The following is a 17,336-nucleotide window of genomic DNA, read 5'->3' on the forward strand; positions in this document are numbered from 1 at the left end:
CCTCAGGTGTCACAAAGGTACAGAAGGGAAAGGATTGGCCTAGCTACCAAATGCAGTATTTGAGGCCTATGCTTACAGCTAACTAGAGTACAGAATGGTAATTATATTTATTGTCATAACACACACACACACACACTCCTCCCAAATTTTATATATCTAAAGTGCTCTGATTCCAAAGCACTCTGAATAAATGATCATTGAAGTTTTTTAGCTAATGAGTTGGAAGTGGAATTCAATGACTAGTGGTTCACTAAGCTGAAAAACAATGTTGGACATAATATTAGTTATACCAAGATATTAAAAACAGGTGGAATTACCCAAAGTTACAAAATAGTAGCAAAGATATTTAAATAGCAGGTCAGCTTCATGGTAAAGGCGATTTCACCCCATCATAATGCACTCACTTCCCATGCTATCGAATGTACCCCAGATTCATTTCATACATTATTTAACTACTGTGCTAATTCTAAGGAACACCTTAGATCTAAGTAAATAATACATCGTTGAAAAACTTAGAAATACTCTGCCAGTCTGCTGTTTGCTACGGATCTGTTCATGCCGGTGGACCACAACAGGGCAAATAGAGAAGCCACTTGTCTCCGGCGGGACAGGGAAACACAAAGGTCAGGGCACAGCTTCTGTGGCTGCTTGCCTGTGCCTTCATCAAAGTGTTTGCTGCTAGTTTTATTCCATTCTCCATCACACTTGCTCTGTCTGTATACACTTCATATGCAATCAAGTTTCATTTATTTATTTAAAAAATGTGTTAATGTTTATTCATCTTTGAGAGAGAGACAGAGTGCGAGGAGGGGAGGGGCAGACAGAGAGGAAGACACAGAACCTAAAGCAGGGTCCAGGCTCTGAGCTGTCAGCACAGAGCCAGACGTGGGCCTCGAACTCACGAAACATGAGATCATGACCTGAGCCGAAGTCGTATGCTCAACCTACTGAGCCACCGAGGTGCCCCTCAGGTTTCATTTATATTGTGAATTACTTTTCAGTCACTAGCATTACCTGTATATGTGATTCGTTTTCCAATAAATATGTTGCTTTGTTGTCCATTTTATACCAGTATTTGCTGATACCAATGTATTTATTTTTTAGCGATAGATTTTATATTTTATCTTCAGCGTTGGTAGATGTTACTAAATATCCAGAATTTATGATTCCATCTATCAATAAAAGAGGGTTATTTTGCGTGCAATGCTTCAGTGTAAAAGAGTGCATAAGCCTTTTTCCAACAAAACTAGGAGGTACCATATATATCTGCAATATGGTAACTGGTGATAATAACAACACTAACTGTCATCACTGAGCACCAAACAATCTATAGGTCTCATTTAATTTTCTGAGTGACATCAGGATTATCCAACGCAAGGTAATTATGTGCCACAGCAGAGGGATGGCACCATGTAAGAAGGAGTCCGGGAAGAGTCGATCAATATTTGGAACTCCAACCAGCCAGGCTGGCAGTGGTATTGGTTGGTACATTAGGATTGTTCCTTGTGAAATATGCCTGCAGAATAAATCCACTTATCCAGCACTTTTAGCTAGTCATTTCAGCTTACTTGTGATCCCACCAGCAAAAGTAGCAAATTATTATGAACACCTTTGCCAAGACAATGTACTGGCTGAAAGTTCAGAGGAGAAATGAGCCTAGCTCATTTGGGGCATAGCTTGTCACGACGTTTCCCGATTTGGGTGCAGGATGGGTGGGTGTGTATGGCAGAATGTCAGATGTACTATTTCCCTTCTTTTTTCATAGTTGAGGGAAGAGCTCTTTTGTTACCACACCTTCCTCAATAGGAAATTTTTATCTTTCCCTACTATATAAGTGTATTTCCAGCTAATCTAGGCTATAAACCTAGTCAAGTAACAGTATCAAACACAGCCTAAAATAGATGAATGTATGTGTTTATATAAAATAAATGTAGATATATGGTATTAGCATAAATATGTAATACTTAACTATGTGAAAATCAAGTTTTGGTCTTAGAATACAAAGATGAATAAGACTTCATCCATGCGTCCAGGGGCTGGTGACCTGGTCAGACTCACAGATAGGTTAACAGATAGTGCAATGGTATTTACAAGGCATTACGTTCAAAGCTGCACAGTCATGGGGGGGGGTGTGTGCGGGGGGGGGGCTATGGGGGCGCAGGTGGAGGAGGTCCTGGGTCACGGTCGCCTCTTCACTAGGTCTTTAGTGCCCAAAGCTGAAGGACAGTGTAAGGTGGGAGGGGCAGGGAGGCACCTGCAGCAGGACACGTATGGGAAACGGGACAGAAGAGGAAGTGGTTTTGTGCCCTTCGGCTCAGACTGTCTAGATGCTTTGCTTTTCCCTCTCTCTGTAAAGTGATTCATTCTCAGTAGGTTTATGTGTAAAATTGCTTTGGATCTTAAGTTTATGAAAGAGCAGGATCATGTCATTCTAACATGGATTGTGCGGCATAAGACATAGAACCACAATGAAACGGTGCTTAGCAAATAATTTCTGGAGACGACAGAAATGTTTCCAGGCAGAACTGTCCTCAGCCCAAATTCTGAAGCATCTGAAAATTCCTTGGTTGCCCCACTCCCACCCCTTGCCTTTTCATATATATATATATATATATATATATATATATATATATATATGTATGTATTTATTTTTGATAGAGAGAGACAAGTGGGGGAGGGGCAGAGTTAAAAGGAGACCCAGAATCCGAAGCAGGCTCCAGGCTCCGAGCTGTCAGCTCAGAGCCCGACCTGGGGCTCAAACTCACAAACCCTGAGATCATGACCTGAGCCGAAGTCGGATGCTTAACCGACTGAGCCACCCAGGTGCGCCCCCACCCCTTGCCTTTTCATTCTGTCCCTGGGGCTGTGTCTATGCTGCCTTCCACTCCTCAGAGCCTCCCTGCTCTGGGCTTCACCCAGGCCTGGCACTCTGGCTAAGCCTCTCAAAATTAGGCTTCTTCTCTCCTCACCTACCTGTCAAACTGCCTCTCTCTCATTTATGCCCCAGAAGGACAGCTATATAATTCGACTAACTTACACCAACGGATGAAAGCCCAAATTGCGGTTTATTATAAAGCCATTGCAAGGAAATTTAATTTTTAAAAGAAGAGCTTTTACATCCCAGTAAACAAAGACTGTAGCTCCAGATGAGATGGCCTTTGTTTTTGCTTTCCTGGCCCTCTCAAATTATGTCCTAGGGAAAGGGCCTCTCTGCCCTTGGGATGTATTTGTAAGGCTCAAGTGCCCTCTGGAGGCAGAAATAATCTCATGCTACATAAAACATTTATGCCCTGGTGTGGATGTGGGTGTGTATGGGGCGCTGTGTGTGTGGAGGTGTATTTGTGTGGTGTGTGGTATTGTGGGGGGGGGGGTATATGAGTGTGTGGTCTGTGTGCGTTGGTGTGCATCTGTATTTGGTATGTGGTGTATGTGTGGTATGGTGTGTGGTGTGTGAATGTACATCCCCACCCAAGACTACAACTGATTGGCATCTGATCTGGGGGTTCCCTCCTACCTCCACCTCCCGTTCTAGGCCCCCAATCCAAGCCACCATTGTCCTGGGCTTTGACCATTTTAAGTCACCTAACAGGCCCCCTTCCTGTCACTCTCACTCTCCCGCAATTTCTTCCCTACCCAGCCACCAAAGCGATCATTAATAACTTAATTCAGACCATCTTTTTCACCTGTTTCAAATCCTGAACTGGCTTCCCATTGCACTTTGACTATTTTTCCCCCAAAGGGTAAGATTTCTCTTCATTGTCACATCAGTCTGACAAACCTAACACAGCCCGGAACACTGAGCAGGTCGAGCGCCAACGCAGAGGCCTGCCAACAGCAGGAGAGAGGAATCCAGTCTGTCTCCACGTCCCCAGCCTGGAAAGATAATTCTGTTGGACAAGAGCGAGGGCAGCTGACAAACACAGTAATGCGCTCTGTAGACATTTCGAGCGGAGGAATAGAAAAGCTTCCCAGGCGGATTCTATGCAGGGCAAGGAAATGGGTCTAAGTGCCCTGAATGCCCAGCTCTTGCCTATGGCTCCCACCTCCTGCCCCAACTCTCTCCTCCCCTCACTCACTGCATGCCAGCAACTTGGGCCTGTTCTTCACAGGCACAACACAGCTTTGCCCTAGGATGTTTAGCTTTAGCACGGAATATCCTTTTACCTGGAACATTCTTCTCGAAGGTTGTCCCATGATTGCCTCCTTCACCTCTTTCCAACTTCACTCAACAGCCACCTTGTCAGTAGCACCGCATCGACTGAAGCCAGTCTTCCCACTCCAGCATGTTCCCACTCCATCATGTTGCCCAGTTTCACTGCCTTCCTAGTGCTCATCACCTTCTGAAACGATCTCCTTTCATCCACTCGACACATTCACTGAGTGCCTATAGTAGGCTCTGCCTCATGCGGTGGGGCTACATCAGGGCCAAACAGAGAAGCCCTGCCTCGTGGAGTATACACATCTTGTAACCCTTTTGTTTACTTATTTATTGTCAGCCTTCCCCACTAGAATATAAGCTGAGAGCAGAGGCCCTGGGCCGCCTTGTTCAGCGATTTATTCTTAGAGTCTAAAACTGCCTAGCACATCATTCATGGTCAATCAATATGGGTTGAAGGAATAAAATGTTTAGATTTTTATTAGGGTACACGGACAACATTTTAAATTCCTATCATTGTGGCAAATTTAATTCATTCAATTAGTATTTAACTATAAAAATAAGGCAGGGACACCTCGGTTAAGTGTCTGTTGATTTTGGCTCAGGTCATGATCTCACAGTTCATGAGTTTGAGCCCCACACCGGATTCTGTGCTGACAGCACAGAGTCTGGGATTCTCTCCGTCTCCCTCTGCCTCTCCCCTTGCTTGTGCGTGCCCTAACTTGCACTCTCTCTAAATAAATAAACATTTAAAAAATAAGACAAACAAGAAACCTAAGAAATCAATGACCTATAATAATTGTTAGCACTTACTGACCACTTACTATGTGTCGGGCACTGTAGCAAGTGCTTTATATTTTTTGCCTCATCTTACCTTAACAAAATTCCACGACACAGCTAGGATTATTCTCCCCTTTTGTAAGATGAGGAATTTGGGGCTTAAAGAAGCTGTCCACCCTCACAAAGCCATCGAATGAGAGCCAGTCTTCAAGGACAGAACAGTCTGGCTCCATAGTCCATGCCTTCAACCTCCTCTCTGCTCTACACCGTCCACATTTACATCACAAAGAATGTCTATTCACTAGCTCCCTCTACCACCCTCTGAATAAACTCAACACGCTTAGCAGGGCGTATGGGACCCTCGGAGATCAGCCCTGCTCCTTGCTAGCCTCTTCTGTTACCCTCACCTCCTATCCTGCACTGAACCATCGGGGCTCCTAGACTGCCATGCTCTTTCTCCTTTCTTTTCTTATAATTGTATGGTTTGTTCCCTCCTTTGAAACTCCTACTCATAACTCCTTCTCATACTTTAAGACTCAGCCATTACCTCCTCCAAATATGGCCTTCCTGGTTCCCTGGGCTTGGTTATGTGCCCTTTCCCTGTTGCTCCCTGGCATTCTGAACATGCCTCTACAACACTCAGCCTTCCCTCGCTGCAGTCCCAGCTATTTGGGAGATGAAGCTTCCCCCTTCGCCTCTAAATTTTCAGTGCTTAGCACAAAGCTTGGAACAGAGATGTTGGCTAAATGCTTTGAATGATGGTTATTCATTTGGGGATTGGCTGAATGCCATGTTTTAGTATTTTACACACGGCAGGGAAAGAATCCCATTATAAAGAGAGGGTTGGGGCGCCTGGGTGGCTCAGTTGGTTGAGTGTCCGACTTCAGCTTAGGTCACGATCTCATGATTCGTGAGTTCGAGCCCCACGTCGGGCTCTGCGCTGACAGCTCAGGGCCTGGAGCCTGCTTCGGATTCTGTGTCTCCCTCTCTCTCTCTGCCCCTCCCCCACTCACATTCTGTCTCTCTTTGTCTCTCAAAAATAAATAAATGTTAAAAAAAGTTTTCTTTAAAGAGAGGGTTAGAACGTGACATGTGGAAGTCTTCATTGGTGAGATCACATGGGCATTGGGGATAGTGGGGGTGGGGTAGTACACAGAGCATCAGTGGTAGAACCATATCTCTCCCTCATTCTCACCCCAGAAGATTTATTCTAATCATCCAGCTGGAAAAATAGATGCTGGAATTTTCCCCTCAGGCCATCTGACTCCAGAGCCTCCAATAATCTCTAGGCTATGTTGCCTCAAATATACTGGGCCTTCCAAAGAATGGGTGCATCCCTTGATTTATCCTTTCAGTGGTTGTATCTGTTTTTCCAGAACAATTTTCTAAAAGCACTTTTTATTTTCGCTTTTTAAATTAAATTAAAAAAAATCGAACCCAGGCATCTTTTTCTCCTCTTCCTTGTCCTCATCGTCCTCCTCTTCCTTCTTTCTCCTCCTCCTCGCCCTCCTCCTCCTCCCTCTCCCTCTCCCTCTCCTTCTTCTTCTTTAAAGTTTATTTATTTATTTTGAGCGAGAAAGAGAGCCCACGCACATATGAGTGGGGGAGGGGAAGAGAGAGAGAATCCCAAGCAGGCTCCACACCACCAGCACGGAGTTGGGGTGGGCCTGGAACCCACAATCTCTGAGGTCATGACCTGAGCCGAAGTCAGATGCTTCACCAGCTGAGCCACCCGGGTGCCCCTAAAAGCACTTTTTAAATGTTTACAAATGACTAAGTGTCTAGTGATGGGTGCACAGAAAGATGAAATGATTTACCCGAGTGTATACACTACTGATAATAGAGCAATTTGCCTCTAGACTCTTAGACTATCTTGTCTTAAAAACAACTCAGCCATTCATTCAATTACTCATTCTACAAATATTTATCGAGTGCCACAGCATGCCGGCTATAGTTCTAGACCAGCAATGTTCAATAAAACTTTCAGTGATATTGAAGTGTTCCTTATCTATCTTGCCCAATATAGAGGCCACTAGGCACATGTGGGTATTAAGTACTTCAATGTGGCGGGTGCGACTGAGGCCATGAATTTACTTTATTTCATTGTGAGTTCAAGTTAAGTAGCCACATGTAGCGACAGGGTGCCGAAAGGGACAGTATCATTCTAGATGCTAGAGAAATCAGTTAAAAGCAAAGATCCTTGATCTTGCTGAGTTTACATTTTGGGGTGAGGGTAGAGGTGAGAGGGAAAGAGAAAGACAGTGAACAAGAGACATAATAAATAAGTATATGGTATAGCATATACAGTGCAGTATAGAGGAGCTGGCTTGCATTTTAAAGCAGAGTGGTCACATCAGTCTTAGAACTTTCTGATCCTTTGGTTAGGATAATTAGGTCTGATCCAATTTCAGCTCCAATTTCTCTCCTTCTCTCCTCCCCTTCCTCTTCAGAGTTCAGCTCCCCAAAGATGAGGCAGGAAGGCGACAGAAAAGGCAGGCTTGTCTTTTGAACTGGCCTTGCTCTGGGTCCAGCTGATGCTACTGATCTCTGCCCGGGTGAGGGCCCTTCAGGGAAAGTGGGGTGGGGTTCTCTAGGGGATAGTGTGCAGGTTTCGTCTGGCCCCCTCCATGGTGGAGCACCCTCTCAGACAAGGGCGGCCATACTTCCCTTCTGCTGCCGTTAGCCTACCCCCAACGCCTCCTTCAGGTGATGTATTACCTCCTTTGGCTCCCTGGGCAGCCTTTCTGTAACCATATTCTCCTTCATATGCAGCCAGGGGAATGGCTGAGAGCCCCGATGTCCTTCACCAGGCCACCATCCCTGCAAACCAGCTGGCCAAGCCTCCCTGCCTTCAGAAATCTCTCTATGAGAAATAGGCATCAGTCCTTATGTCTGTGAGACTTGTACACTCCTGATGCCCCAGGACACACAGCAAGCCCTTCTGAGACTCCCTCGTCATGCTCACCTCTGCTTGGACAGTAACTGCACCATGGAGGGTACAGACTTGACAGCTCACAAGCCACCAGCTGGGGAGAGAACTAAATATATTCCCTTCCATTTTTTAAAATGTTATTTACTGTTTTTTAAACCTATCTATCTATCTAGAGAGAGAGTGAGAGAGCATAGGAGAGGGGCAGGGAGAAAGAGGGAGAGAGGGAATCCCAAGCAGGCTCTTTACTATCGGCATAGTGCCTGACCCAGGGCTTGATCTCACAAACCATGAGATCAAGACCTGAGCAGAAAGCAAGCGTTGGATGCTTAACCAGCTGAGCCACCCAGGTGCCCCGATTCCCTTCAAACTAACTGGCTGGCTCAGTTGTTTAAGCGTCTGACTCTTGATTTAGGCTCAGGTCATGATCTCATGGTTCATGAGTTCGAGCGCTGCATCGGGCTCTGCGTTGACAGTGTGGAACCTGCTCGGGATTCTCTCTCTCCCCTTCCTCCCCTGCTTGTGCAGTCCATCTCTTAAAATAAATAAATAAACTTAAAACAACTTAAAAAAATTACTATTGAAGTGTAGTTGACATACGGTGTTATGCTAGTTTCAGAGGTACAACACAGTGATTTGACAATGCTACATGCCTCACACAACACTCAAGTGTTGTCACCGTCTGTCACCATACAACGTTATTACAACATTATTGACTCTACTCCCTATGCTGTACTTTTCATCTCTGTGGCTTATTTACCTGATAACTGGAAGTTTGCACTTCTCAATCTATTCCTCTCACCCCTCCCTGCAATCTTTTGGCGACCCACATGATTTTGTGAGGGGAAGGACAGGCATCTCGACAAGCACCCTGCACTCTCCCTGCACCTCTCAGTTTGTCTAGGGCTAATGACAAACATGTCCCTGCCACCCAATCCATTTCTCCCCTGCTTCAGACTGTGACAGTGGAGCCTGGACAAGGACAGCTGGGCTGATGCGTGAGAAGGCAGTGGGTCGTGGTGGGTCACTCATCATGGCTCTGTCTAGAAGGCATGAGCTTTAGCACCTCTTCTTAGAGTCTTAGCAGCAGTTTAGGACAAGAGGAATCAGCCTTCTCTTACACTTCCTGATGTTAAATCACAAGTGTAATTTGTAACAATATATTAAGTGATCAGTTGATACAACATCCCTGGCACTATAATATAAAGACTTCTTTTTAAATTTTTTTTTTTTTGTTTCAACGTTTATTTATTTTTGGGACAGAGAGAGACAGAGCATGAACGGGGGAGGGGCAGAGAGAGAGGGAGACACAGAATCGGAGACAGGCTTCCAGGCTCTGAGCCATCAGCCCAGAGCCTGACGCGGGGCTCGAACTCACGGACCGCGAGATCGTGACCTGGCTGAAGTCGGACGTTTAACCGACTGCACCACCCAGGCGCCCCAAGACTTCTTTTTAAAAAAAGTTTATTCACTTGTTTTTGAGACAGAGAGAGAGAAAGGCAGAGAGAATCCCAAGCTGGCTCCGCACTAAACCACCCAGGTGCTCCTAAAGATTTCCTTTTTTAAGGGGCACCTGGGTGGTTCAGTCGGTTAAGCATCCGACTCCTGATTTCGGCTCAGGTCATGATCTAACTGGGAGATCGAGCCCCACGTTGGGCTCTTTGCTGACAGCACAGGACCTGCTTGGCATTCTCTCTCTCCTTCTCTCTCCCACTCACTCTCTCTCTTTTTCTCAAAAGTAAATAAGTAAATATTAAAAAAAGATTATTGTTCATTCTGGCTCTCAAGCCATATTTTATTATCACTATTTTCAAAAATGGTTATGATCTGACACCTAAATGAAAGTATCAGTGAAGAATGTGTATGTGCCTCTAAGAGTTAGTAACTACATACTTCCCATGTCTAAAACAAATTAGCCTATAGAAAAGTATCCATTGCAGATAGTCTCATTTGTGGGGAAAGAAGATCCCAGACACTTACAATGTTCATGGTGGTAAATTGTATGACGGTGATGCAATCCAACAAATTTATTGCAACGATTCATTTTGACGAGAGTGCCTTAAAACCCACCATGGGCAAAGCCCAGGCCAAGTGAGGAATAAGTCAGTTCTTGTGCCTTAGCAGGGGACACTAAGTAGATTCCACTACAGGGGCCCTCAGGGCTCAGCAGGTGGCTCCTCCCACCCATCCGGCTGAATCTTCCAGCACCTCTCAGAGCCAGACTGCTGCAATTCTCCAAATGAGTAGTGTTGCTTCCTGCTTTGCTGCCTTTGCACACGCAGTCTCCTCTGTTAAACACACACACACACACACACACACACACACACACACACACACACACATCCAACAAGCCCCAACTGGAATCATTTGCCCCCCAGGACAGCAAACTCAGACTTAATCGCAGTCTCAGCTTATCCCAGGAATGTGACCTTTCAACAGTCAATATGAAATTTCCTAATCAGCACTAGCAAGGTGATGTCTCCATGTTAAACCCTACTCTTCCATTTCCCCATAGAAGAAGATTACCTGGGCTGAAACAATCCTTTCTTTTCTTTTGTAAGTAACTTCTTGCGACACCTTTCTTCCTATAGAAACCTTCCATTTTGCACAATTCCTCGGAACTCTCCTCTGCTTGCCAGATGGAATGCTGCCTGATTCATGAATTACTTAAAGCCAATTAGATCTTCAGATTCACTTGGTTGAATTTCGTTTTGTAACACCTCTGATGGGAATGGTCAGCCTGTCTGAAGTGGACATGTGTCATGTTTTCTGGCTGCTTGGCATTGTTTTATTTTTAAATATAATTTATTGTCAAATTGGCTAACATGCAGTGTGTACAGTGTGCTCTTGGCTTTGGGAGTAGATTCCCATGATTCATTGCTTACAGACAACACCCAGTGCTCATCCCAACAAGTGTCCTCCTCAATGCCCATCACCCATTTTCCCCTGTGCCCCACCCCCCCATCCACCCTCAGTTGGTTCTCTGTATTTAAGAGTCTCTTATGGTTTGCCTCTCTTCCTCTCTTGTTTGCAACTATTTTTTTCCCCTTTCCTTCCCCCCATGGTCTTCTGTTAAGTTTCTCAAGATCCACATGAGTGAAAACATATGATATCTGTCCTTCTCTGACTGACTCATTTCACTCAGCATAATACCCTCCAGTTCCATCCACGTTGCTGCAAATGGCAGGATTTCATTCTTTCTCATTTGGTTGGCATTGTTTTAAAGCCCTGCCTACATTCAGGGAGTTTCCTACCAAGTGACTCCTTCCTCTTCAAGACAAGCCAGAAGTCTCGCGTTCCCAGCCCCCTTTGCAGGTCCGGGTACAGGCACGTGACCCAGGTTCCATCCATCAGCTGCATCTACGTGATTTATCAATTTGGAAATGAGGTAGACAAGGCGATGGACATGGTGTGGCAGTGACCTGTCAGGCAAAGCTGGCGGCAAAGGTGCCCAGCAATAGTTCCCATGCAGAGGCCCTGGCACAAAAGGGACAGTGGTACAGACTACAACATCTAGAAGCTCTGAAGGAGGTGCACCGTGGTTTCCACGGCGGAACACTTCTGCAGTGTGTTCTGGGATTTGTTTCAGGAAGTTCTTCAGGGTACTCCATCTTCTCTCCAGTGATGGTGAAAGTCACCCAGCATCCTTTTTTTTCGTTTTTGTCTTTTTTTTTTTTTTGATAGTACATGTGCATACGTGTGCAAGTGGGGGAAGGGCAGAGAGAGAGGGAGACAGGATCCGAGGTACGCTGACAGCAGAGAGCCCAATGTGGGGCTCAAACTCACCCAACTGTGAGATCATGACCTGAGCCAAAGTCCCACGCTCACCCGGGCGCCCCCACCCAGTATCCTTTTAATAAATTGTTCCTGTGCTCCAGAGCTGGCTTCTGTTGATGGCAACTAAGAGTTCTGAGTGACATATCAACAGGCTTTCCTCCTAAGGGGCCATTTGTCTTTCAAAACCCACCCTGACATGGGGGGGCCCCTGGGGGCCTCCCCGGAAACCCTCTTTTCCGTCATTTATTCCCTTCTCTGGGATGCCGTGCTACCCACACCCCTCTCGCTGCATATCCTCCCCAAATTCTAATTATTTGTTCCTTCCTCCTCTCCTTGGATGGAGGTTTCTCTGAGGCTAGCCATTGTCTCTTTAATTTCTGTATTTCCAGCACTTAGTGTGGGTTGACACAGAGCCAATCAGTGCTAAATGAACATTTGTTACCGATAGGAAGCAGTGAACGGATTTGTTTGGGAGAACTAGGGATCATGAAAAGGCTTTTGAGGTGCCTGTGTCTAGTACAGGTCTTGGTAAATAGCAGGGGGGTTTCAACAGGTAGAAATTGTTGGGACTCTCCAGTTGCAGCCCATGGGAACATACAGTGTGCTCTTTAAAAATTATTATATCCCTAAGCAGTTCCCCATATGCTTACTATGCTTTGGGGGACATTCCTGATTACCTAACAGAAATATGCCCCCCCCTTCCCACCTGGGTCTGCAGTGATGATGTTTTAGGCAAGGTGGGCCTCTCACACAGTCCCAAGTGGGTAAGTCATCATTGGTCAAAAAAAGGGGTCGACAAACCAAAGCCTGCTAGCCAGATCTGGCCTGCCATTTCTTTTTGTATGGCCCGAACCATACAAAATGTTTTTTAAAGTTTTAAAGTTGAAAAAAATCAAAATAAAATAATATTTTGTGACAGGTAAAATTACATGAAATTCAAATTTCAATGCTCATAAAGTTCTTCTCTGACTTATTTGGCTTAGCATGGTACACTGTAGCTGTATCCACATCATCGCAAATGGCAAGATCTCATTCTTTTCGATGGCTGAGTAATATTCCATTGTATAGATATACCACTTCTTTATCCATTCATCAGTCGATGGACATTTAGGCTCTTTCCATAGTTCGCCTATTGATAGCGCTGCTATAAACACCAAGGTGCCTGTAGCCCTTCGAATCTCTCTTTTTGTATCCTTCGGGTAAATAACGAGTGGTGCAATTGCTGAGTATTAGGAGGTCACTTGTTGTGATGAGCACTGGATGTTGTACGTGAGTGATGAACCACTAAATTCTGCTCCTGAAGCCAATACTGCACTGTATGTTAACTAGAATTTAAATAAAAACTGGAAAAGAAAAATAAAAACTTTAAAAAAGTTCTATTGGAACACAACCTACTTACCTCTTTACCATGTCTATGGCTGCTTTTGTTTACAACAGCAGAGTTGAATAGATGTGACAGGGATTGCATGCCCTGCAAAATACTTACTGAAATATTTACCAGCTGGTTGGTCCTTTTCAGAAGTTTGCTTGCTGACCCCTGTTCTAAACCAAATATGGTAACTCCATTCTCTTCCCAGTGTTTATGTTTGGGCAAGCATGAGACTCAGTTCTGGGCTAATACAAGGGGAAGCTTAACAGGGGAACTCCGGGAAGGATTTTTTGTGTGATAAAAAGGGTATGGAGAAGGCTTCCTTCCTGCCCTTGTGTGTTGCATGTGAAGGTGTAATAGAGCTACGGCAGCCACTTTGTGATCATGAGGGAAAAGTCAAGAGAATCACAGAGAATCTAACCGAGATACTTTTGAGCTATTAAATTAACCAACTCTGGAACTTCCTATTTCTAGATTTCTTTTTATATGCAAAATAAATATATTAATAGTAGTTGGGCGTTCTTTTACTTGTGGCCAAATATACCCTAAAACATATGATTTAAGAAAATTATTTTTTTTTTAATTTTTTTTTTCAACGTTTATTTATTTTTGGGACAGAGAGAGACAGAGCATGAACAGGGGAGGGGCAGAGAGAGAGGGAGACACAGAATCGGAAACAGGCTCCAGGCTCCGAGCCATCAGCCCAGAGCCTGACGCGGGGCTCGAACTCACGGACCGCGAGATCGTGATCTGGCTGAAGTCGGACGTTTAACCGACTGCGCCACCCAGGCGCCCCAAGAAAATTATTTTTTAAATTATGTCATAGTATTTCCTCTTATTGATGATCCATTGAATCGTATCCATTTATGGGCATTTATCCTAAGTCTTTGCTATTATAAATTATGCCTTTAAAAATATTTATGTGACAAATTCAAATCTAAGACTCGTGAAATATGCATCTCAGGTGATTTTCTTTCTTTCTTTCTTTCTTTCTTTCTTTCTTTCTTTCTTTCTTTCTTTCTTTGCTTGCTTATACCCTTAAAAGCTGTCAAGGAAAAGACAAAAGAAATTCCCCCACCCTTAAAATATTGTCTTAACAAAATCTTTCATGGGATACAAAATACCCTCTTATTCCACATAGATGAAAAAATCCAAATCCATGTTTTTTGCAAATACAAACTCTACTTGATTCCAAAAAAGATTTGAGAGAGTCTTCAGTAAATGTTACATCAGCAGCCAACAATATTCAATGGGATTTGTGTAATGGGAGTTGTGTAATCAAAGCATTTTTTCTTCATTCTCATTAATTAAAAGTACCCTTGAATCAGAGATGATTTACATTTTTGAATTATTTGCAACTGCAATTAACACTTTGTCCAAACACATCCACATGGTATTAGGGCCAAAACGCTTTAGATAATGAAATTATTTCTCCTTTTGGTATCATTAACTAGTGCATTGTGAAATACTGTTGAAATAGCAAAGTCTCCCTTCTCCACGTTAGCCACTCTGTCCCCTCAACTCTGACCTGCGTTACACCTGCCTCCTCAGCACACTGTCAGCTGCACTAATGCCCCTGGATTACACAATCCCAAGTGCAGCAAACAACCACCGGAGCAAAGGGGTCAGTGCACCGACTTGCTTGTTTGGAACCCAGATCTGAGATGCCACTGGGTGAACCTACCTATATTGACAGCAGGGATGCAAGACTCTAAAGTCCTTGTTCTCAAGAGGCCATCGGATTCCTGGGGAATTACCCTCAGAACAAAATTCGCGCGGTCACTTTCATGATTTAATGCCAAGCAGGTGATTTTTTCCAATCAGTTCTCTCTCAGCTTCCGTGAGCTGTTAAGCTTTTCAACACCTTGTAACTGTGCCTCTATTCCTAAAGCAAAGATAACAGAAGGAGCCACTCCTGTGAGGGATTTTCAGCTGCGGAGGTGATTTTATACACTATCATAAAGGGAGACCTATTTCAGGAGAAACAACTGGTTCCTGAAACCCTCTGGCTTTTAAGAGGAAGCCTTCTAGGAGGTATTACTGTGGAGGGTCACAGTTACGAACATCAACTTCAGATTGGACAGAACTTTGTGGAGTCCCAGCTCTTTCATTAGTACCTATATAAATTTGGGCAAGTGTTGAGCCTCAGTTTCCTTCACGAGCATCATTGGTGCCAGCCAGGGGTAAGGCACCAGGATACAGCAAGGAAGACAACAGGGCAGAGGCTATCGGATGAGAGTTTGTGCAAAAAAGGTAACTTCGTAAGTTAGGGGTTAAAATGTTGCACAAATGTTTCCTGGTTGTTTCTCTTAAATTCACGGGAATAAATGGAAGCTAAGGTTGTTGAGGAGAGGTGAGGGAGAGAAGAAATGTAGAAGGAGTGAGGAGAGCCTGGAATAGCCTTTGAGAGAGTAGAAAAAGGGGCTCAAGGGAGACAGGACAAAGCATGAGACTGGCTGGGCGCTCAGCAAGGGTCCATGCGGTGAACTGGAGAAGCCTCTGCCCTCACGGTGGATTGCCCCAGCAGGCTCCCAAAGCAGCAGTGGCCCACGCGGTGGACTGTTCCTCCAGGATCACAGAGATCAGAGGCCGTGACGCCGTCGCGTGAAGGCCGGGGTTTGAAAAGGTTAAATGGCTCATTAAAAGTCATACAGATTTTTACCCAAGTATGCTGGCTCCAAGTTCAGTGCTTTTTCCAATCTGTAACTGCGGATCTGGATCTGCCCTTAATTGGGGTTCCTTTGGACCTCATTCTAGTTTGCAAAAGCCACTGGGCCAGGGGATACTGAAAGTCCCTTAGCCTATGGGGTGTTCTAACTGTAGGTTCTGCTCCTTAGTCTGTTTCCCACCAGTTACATCACAAGCCACTTTGGACAAGTATTTCAAACTCCCTGGCTTGTTTCTATAATTGCATTGTTTCAGAAGTTTGACTTCTAAAGTGCTGATTCTGTGAAAAGTCAGTTTTGTGCTGTTTTGAGGAGTGCCCCTATTGAGCAGGGGTCTGGTACCTTCATGGCACCACCTACCACAGCAAGGTCTAGTCCCTCCTGCATTCACCTTAAGCACTAACACAAGTCACGTGCAATATTTGAGTCCCTGCCTCCTGCCCCCATCACTTTAACTTACATTGGCATTAGCCACATGCCGCATCCAAACAGGGCAAACACAGATTGTAAAAGAAAAAGACAGCATGGTTTAAGGAAGAAAACAGTGTAGAAAATGAGAATAAACGCATGAAGACTGAACCAAAGGAATCAGAAGGCTATGACCGAGTTACGCTGAGCAGCTGGAAGCAACGCTAGACCAAGTTGTTTCCAATTGAGTAGGTGTTGGCTCTTTGATTTAGGACACTAGAGAAAATTCCTTTACTCCCAGTATAAAAGATTCCTTGAATAGTGCTTTTTCATAAAATGTCGGAGAGCCATAGAAATAGCCTATAATTCATTAGGAACTAAAAGATCAGAGAGGCCGACTGACAGCTAGCTTTCATCGGTGGGTGTACTTTCTCCAATGTCATTGGTGAAAGTGGAATTCTGTGCGGTAGGCAGAATGGGAAAAATTGTGTTTGTGTGTGTTTATGGCAGTAAACCAATGTGTTTTTATCACTACAGTTTCCAGTACTTTTGTACTCAATTATAGTTTATTTTTTATTTATTTATTTATTTTTCAATTATAGTTTAAAATTGAGGCCTTGAGTCCCACCAAGGTAACCCAGCCTAAAGACTCAGTGGGTCCTCCTAACTCCTGACACCCCCCAGCCCCCGCCCCGAGGTCTAACTGGGGTCTTGCCTCTCACGAGGGCCCCGGGAACCTGGAAGAAGAAAGGCAACCGGGACTCCGAGACCGCTGCCCGCCCGCTCCCGCGCTCCCGGCGCCGGGGACCCGCGAGCTGCGCGGCCCGAGCGCGCCCGCCTCCGCCGCGGACTTCCGCTTCCCCCGCCCCCCGCCGCCGCCGGGGCGCTCCTGGGCCCGCGGGGTCGCCGCCCCGTGTGCTCCCGCGCGGGAGGGCGGGGCGGAGGGCCGGCCTGCGGCCGCCGCGAGTGTTAAGCGGCCGCCCCGAGCCGCGGAGGCAGAGCCGGGAGCCAGCGGCGGAGCCCGAGCACAACGCGGCCAGCCGGCGCGGCGGTGAGCGCAGCCCCGGCCGGCGCTCCGGGTTGCAGGGAGCCCGCGGGGAGGAGGGAGCGGGACGCGGGCGGGCCTCCGCGCCCGGGCGGCGTGACCTTCCCCGGCAGCCGGGCAGGGCTCAGGGGTCCGCGGCCCGGCGCGCCGCACACGTGCCCAGGGACCCGCGGGAGCTGCCGGCCGGGGCTCGCCGGAGACTCGCG

General features: G+C 45.7%; 1 protein-coding gene across 3 annotated transcripts in view; it reads left to right on the forward strand.

Annotated features, from left to right (window-relative positions):
- Window positions 1–17,336, forward strand: part of SLC25A15 (solute carrier family 25 member 15) — a 64,894-nt gene that overhangs the window by 10,408 nt on the left and 37,150 nt on the right. The window contains exon 1 of one of the 3 annotated variants that reach the window (XM_030309610.1): window positions 17,080–17,136. The exons of the other annotated variants lie outside the window; for them this stretch is intronic. The gene's annotated coding sequence lies outside the window, so the exon portion shown is untranslated. Of the gene's footprint in view, window positions 1–17,079; window positions 17,137–17,336 lie in introns of those variants that run through there. 3 annotated transcript variants of the gene reach the window in all.

This window comes from Lynx canadensis, chromosome A1 (assembly GCF_007474595.2).
Source record: "Lynx canadensis isolate LIC74 chromosome A1, mLynCan4.pri.v2, whole genome shotgun sequence".
Lineage (NCBI taxonomy): Eukaryota > Metazoa > Chordata > Mammalia > Carnivora > Felidae > Lynx > Lynx canadensis.